General features: G+C 34.3%; 1 non-coding gene across 1 annotated transcript; it reads left to right on the top strand.

The window, feature by feature from the left end:
* The first annotated feature begins 1,873 nt into the window (after positions 1-1,873).
* Positions 1,874-2,004, top strand: LOC142452192 (small nucleolar RNA SNORA1). Its single transcript, XR_012785223.1, has one exon. It is a non-coding gene; the product is annotated as a small nucleolar RNA SNORA1 (small nucleolar RNA).
* The last annotated feature ends 4,028 nt before the right edge of the window (positions 2,005-6,032 follow it).

Raw genomic sequence — 6,032 nt, 5'->3', positions numbered from 1 at the left:
TGATCTCCTGATGGGTGCTTCCATGAGCATTGAGTATGTATACAAGCAAGATCAATTCCTTGGCAATTTCAATCTTTCCTCTTTATCGTGATGTTACCCGTTGGCCCAGCTGTGAGGAGTTTGCTCTCCTTACATTGCATGGCAATCCATATTGAAGGCCGAGTCCTGGGTCTTCATCAGCAAGTGCTTCAAATCCTCCTAATGTTCAGCAGGGAAGGTTGTGGTATCTGCATATCACAGGGGGTTAATTCTTCCAGTCCTGTTGCAGCATTCTTCCTTCTATAGGCCACCTTCTCTGATTATTTATTCAGCATGCAGATTTAAAAAGTTTGGTAGGAGAATACAGCCTCAACACACACTTCTCCATGCATCATTCTCTTGTTCGATTGCTGCTTGCTCCATGTACAGGTTCAGTCTGAACACAATGAAGTGTTCTGGAATTCCCATTCTTATCAATGTAATCTAGTTTGTTATGATCCACACAGCTGAACACCTTCCTACAGTCAATAAAACACAAGTAAACATTTTTATGGTACTCTCTTCTGTTAGTCAAAATCCATGTGAGATCATTAATGATTTTCCTGTCCTACATCCTTGGGAGATTATACATATTTTGGAAAACCAACTTTAGAAAAAAAGAAAGATTCTAACCTATTTAGAGGCAGGTGGTAATATCCTCTTTCCAATTAGCCACCAGTTATTATCATAAGAAATAGCATTGCTGCACAAAGAGATCACCCATATGCTTTGTTGTGATGTAAAGCAAGTGATGCATTCACAATGGAAATTGACAGTGGGTGCAGAAGAAGCTCTGCATATTATGTCACTTTAGTGTGTCTTAAATTCCATGATAAATAAAGAACAAATAGTAAGAGAAACCAGAATAAAACAATTGCAATTGCTCTCATTTAAATGTATGAGGAAAGCAATCTTCTACAGAAGAGCTGAAAAAGTCACATATTTTCTAGTATCTAATAATCTGCCATGCATATTGAAATAAATAATAGTCACATATATTGCCAAAGTGATTACTTTTGATAAACATTTAAATTGTCTACCAATTTTAAACACCAACCACTAGAGCAAAATATACAAATACTGATAATTTTTACAACTTGCTGTGATATAAAATTAATTGAATGGACAATCACAATGCATGGATTATTACTGAATATTTTGTTTTATAAGTTGTAAAAAAGAAGAAGTATTAATAGTTATAGAATACAGTATTCATGCAAAACATGTTGTCAGAGATTGTTAGAACTCTCTAGGAAAAATATTTACACTATTGATGTACTTTTATCAAAAATTATATCTATGCCTGTACACACAAACACAAGTGCTTAATTATACAGCAATCAAACCAACTACACTGATGCAAAGACATGATGATGAAGGGCAATATTATCATTCAAGAAAAAGCCAACAGATAACTGAGAAACAGACTATCATATTTTCTATGTAAATTCAAGTTGAGACTGAAGAATATCAAAGCAAGTCCACAGAGTCATAAGATAATCCTGGGTACAGGCCACCCCAAATCAAAGCCCACCTCATGGATGGATCTGATGCACTAATGACCACAGACTGAAGAGCTGGAAGGAGAGGCTCAAGATGTCACACACCAATATCGTGAGAAGAGAGGAAGAAAGGTAAATACTAAAATTGATATCAAAAGAGACCCTAATCTTGAGGGTCATAGAGTAGCAAAGTTGGATGCAAGGCATAATGAAGTCTAATAAAGAACTGAAGATTTCAAAGAGTGGCTGAAAATAACCAGTAAAGTTTTACAAGAAAATGTACAGATAGACATGGAATTTGAAAACCAGAAAAGCATAATAATCAGATTTTTTTTAATCTGAAAGAATTTAGCAGCCTCAGTCTGAGAAAGTGGGCACAGCTGATCATGGTGTCCAGACGGACAGTTGGGGCTGAAAGGATGACAGGTTTTGCTTCCATCACTGTGGATTAATTGCAGTGGTGACAATGAGACCTGTAACACTTTGAAAAAAAAGAATTTAAAAGAGAATTTAAGCCCTGAAGTGTACTCAGAAAGAATTAAAAATGAGTATGTGTGTGGGGGGTGGGGTGGGGGGGGTAGAATGGTGTATCAAAAGAGTATTGAATAAATACTCATTGTTACTGTAAATAAATTAAAAAGTTTACATCAAGCTACTTCAGGAGATAGCATTTGATCAAGAGCCTATGATATTGAGAAATGCTACAGAAGTTGATAGAACACTGATGGATGTGTCAACAAATGGTTGCTACAGTAGAAATCATTGTGTCAAGATATTTGGAAGACAGCTGCATGGTTAATTGAGTAGATGAGATCCCTATTCAAAGAAATGCCATCAAGCAGAATCATTAGCTTCACAGTGGACTATTAACTGTAAGGCTGGCATTTCAAACAAACACAGAGAAATCCCCAAAAGAAAGAATGTGTACTCTATTTCCAAAATATCACATTCTTGAATATCTTAAAGAACAGTTTTACTCTGCACACGGCGAGTCACCACTCAGTGGGAAATAAGAATGAAAAACAATGATAACATTTTACTGAAGGTAGTTTAAAAATTGCTGCAGCCATAGGAAATGACTGAATTCAAAAGATGATGCAGAACAACAACAAAATGTATTATTGCTAATGTCAGGTCTACTTTGGCCCAAAGCAAAAAATACCAGAAAGATGTTTATTGGTGCTTTTTCTTAAAACCAGTGACATGAAAGCATTTTATTATGAGTACCATAACACATTACAGAAAACATTACAAAAAATTAGAATTCCAGAACACTTAATTATGTTCATGAATAAAGTGACAGTCATTCATATGAAACCAGAATATACTGCCTGGTGTAAAATTTTTTAAAGTTGTGTGTCTGGGCGGTATACTTCTATGTATTAAATCTGGAAAAATGATCTAATACAACAAAGTATGTGAAGAACATGGCATTAGGACTGGAAAATAACCCAGTTAAACTTACAATATTTAGATGACACCACCTTGCTTGCTAAAAATAATGTGCAACATCTACTGATGTAGGTCAAACTTAGACCCTTGATATGAGTTATGCTTGTATGTGAAGAAAGTAAATTCTCACAAGTGGGCCCATAAACAATATGGGGATAAGTGGTGAAGAAACTGAAGTGGTCAATGATTGTTTTTTACTTAGTCCATCAATCAGCACCCATAACAACAACCATCACGAAATCAAATGCTTTACTCCACTGGGAAAATCTATGACAGAGCACAACTTCAAATCTTGTTTTAACATTTTTATTGTGAATTAGGTGAAGGTTTACAGACCAAGCATAAGTTTTTCATTCAACAATTCATAGACATTTGTCTCACGTCGTCCGTTACAACCCTCTCAATGTTCTATCACTTATTCCACTTCCTTCCTGAGTTTCTTGTTTTCAACCTTCTTTCCTAACTCTCTGGCCTTTGTCCTTTTGATATTAAAATTTTAAAAAATCTGGCATGTCACTTTCATCACTACGGTTCAACTGGCCCAATTTTTGATATATAGTTGCTCTTGATTTGGCTGTGACTATTGGCAACCTTATGGATTATAAAACAAAGCAGCCCGAGCCCTGTGTCATCTTTGTGATTACTGACATATTTATATCCATGGTTGTGGCTATTGTGTCAATCCATCTTCCAAAGGGTTTGCCTCTTTTTTACTGACCATCAACAAAATAGTAATGCTCCACAGAGTAGCTATAACATAAATAAGAATGAAAAATAGTGCAGCTGCTTTGAAAAACAAGTTAATAGCTATTTATAAAAACAGATAAACTTACCATGTGACCTAATAATTCCATTCCACATGTATAGCCCAAAGAATTAAAATAAGACACATGTGCATGCTTCCTAGTGACATAACGGATTATATATTGAGCTGCAAACCTAAAGATCAGTAGTTCAAAACCACCAACTGCTTGTCAGGAGAAGGATGAGGCTTTCTACTCCCATAAAGAGTTGCAGTTTCTGAAACCCATAAGGGCAGTTCCACCTTCATGAAGGGTCACTGGGAGTCAGAAATGACTCAATGGTTTGAGTTTTAATCACATGAGACAAACTATATGCTAAAGAAATAGAAATAAAAAGTATGGTCCATATACAAGAGAATATTATCCTACCCAGCCTTCAGAAAGAAATGAAACATTAACACTTGGTACAATGTACATAAACCTCAAAAACATTCTGCATAAGAAACCAGACACAACTCTCTTTGCAATTGAAATATTATGAATAGCTAAATCTACTGATACTGAATGAAGATTTATAGTTGCCAGAGGCTGGGAGGAAATGTGGATAAATTGTGAAATGGATGAAAATGAATACTTTGGAATAATGAAAATATTTGGAACTAGATAGAGGTCTTGATTGTGCATAAAAGTGAATGTGCAAATGTAACAGAAGTATTCATTTTAATATAGCAAATTTCATGTCATTTGAATTTTACCTAAAAAGTATATTTCAAAAGAATAATATAAATATTATATCCATCTATAAAGCTTTGATTGGTGCCTTTTCAGGTGGCAAGATTTTAGGCAAGGATAGACCAAGCCCGCAGATGTATTCTTCCCTTGAACAATGACTTTATCAACTATTGAATCTGTGTATGTATAGAAAATACGTAGAATCTTCTCTGCTCTTTTACGTGATCTCTTCTATCATTTATGTAATCTATCTGTACCGAGATGCTATAGTGTCTATATTAGAGATGCTGTAAAGTAAAACAAATCTATGTTGGAGGAAGTACATCCAGAATGTTCTTTGTAAGTGAAAGTGGTGAGACTTATCTCAAGTAATTTGAACATTTTATTAGGGAAGACTAGTCCCTGAAAAGACAGTATTCTTGGCTCAGAGAAGGGGCAGTGACAAAGAGGAAGACCTTCAATGAGATGGACTGACACAGTGGCTGTGACAAGGGCCTAAATGTCATAATACCTTTGAGGATGGTGTTTGCTCTGCTGCTCTGAGGGTCACTATCAGTTAGAACCGACTTGATGGCTACTAAAAAACCCAGCAACTTGTAACTAGTATCATTTGAACATGACCCCTGTAAAATATATTAAAATTTACTTTCTCTGGTTCATTATGTGATTAATATTTTTAAAATTTGCAGTGTATAATTTATATATAAGTAGTTCCTGTGTGAGAATTTCAAAACTTAAGAGAATTTACAGCCTGCATTTCACAGCAACTGTATTTCCTTCTAAAAAAAACTAATATTATTTTTATTAGTTAATTTTAAAGATAAATATAATTTAAATAATTAAAAATTAAAAGTCTATTAGTGGACTTTCCATTATAAATTATTTTAATCTTTGGAATCTCTAAGTTTAAAAAACTTCTGACTTGCTATTACTGCTTCTCTAATACAGAGATAAGATGAACAGAACAAGGACAACATGTTAGATTTATAAAGAAGTAATGTCAAAATGGTTAATGTAATTCACCAGTTCAGTACACTGGATTATATTTTAGTAGGACAAAAGATCAACGAAAGCCCATTTATATTCATTGGTTGAAGGCTGAAACAGCATCCCAGTAATGCTTTCCCTATCTTTGGGCTCATTAGCTATGGCTATTACATTTGTGGCTACCATAATATCCAGATGTTTCTGGACAGCTCAGCTAATTTCCCCCTATGAAAAAATTAAATGGTAAAGGATAGAAAGTTTTAAAAATGTAATCAGTAGTCAAGGTTTGAGGTTTATGTTTATGTCACTTTTTCCCCTCTCTATATATTTCAAAATGTAGATATATTCATATCAACCTTGGGGACAAAGGCTTATCATTTCAAGAATGACGTTATATGGATAAGGAAGATTATATATTTACTATTTGCATACTATTCTGATGCATTTATTTTTTTTAATTTGAATGATGTAGTATTTTATTCCCTCACTCTGATTATTTCATAAGCAAAGCAAGTAATAATAGCTCTATTTTTTCTCTCTTTGATGTGCACTTTCTGTGATCTGCAATAGGCAATATCAATTTCATGGGTAGAATAAG

The sequence above is a fragment of the Tenrec ecaudatus genome, chromosome 6, assembly GCF_050624435.1.
Source record: "Tenrec ecaudatus isolate mTenEca1 chromosome 6, mTenEca1.hap1, whole genome shotgun sequence".
In the NCBI taxonomy this organism is placed as follows: domain Eukaryota; kingdom Metazoa; phylum Chordata; class Mammalia; order Afrosoricida; family Tenrecidae; genus Tenrec; species Tenrec ecaudatus.
The sequence above is the reverse complement of the archived record's forward strand: the minus strand, read 5'-3'. Positions and strand labels throughout refer to the sequence as shown.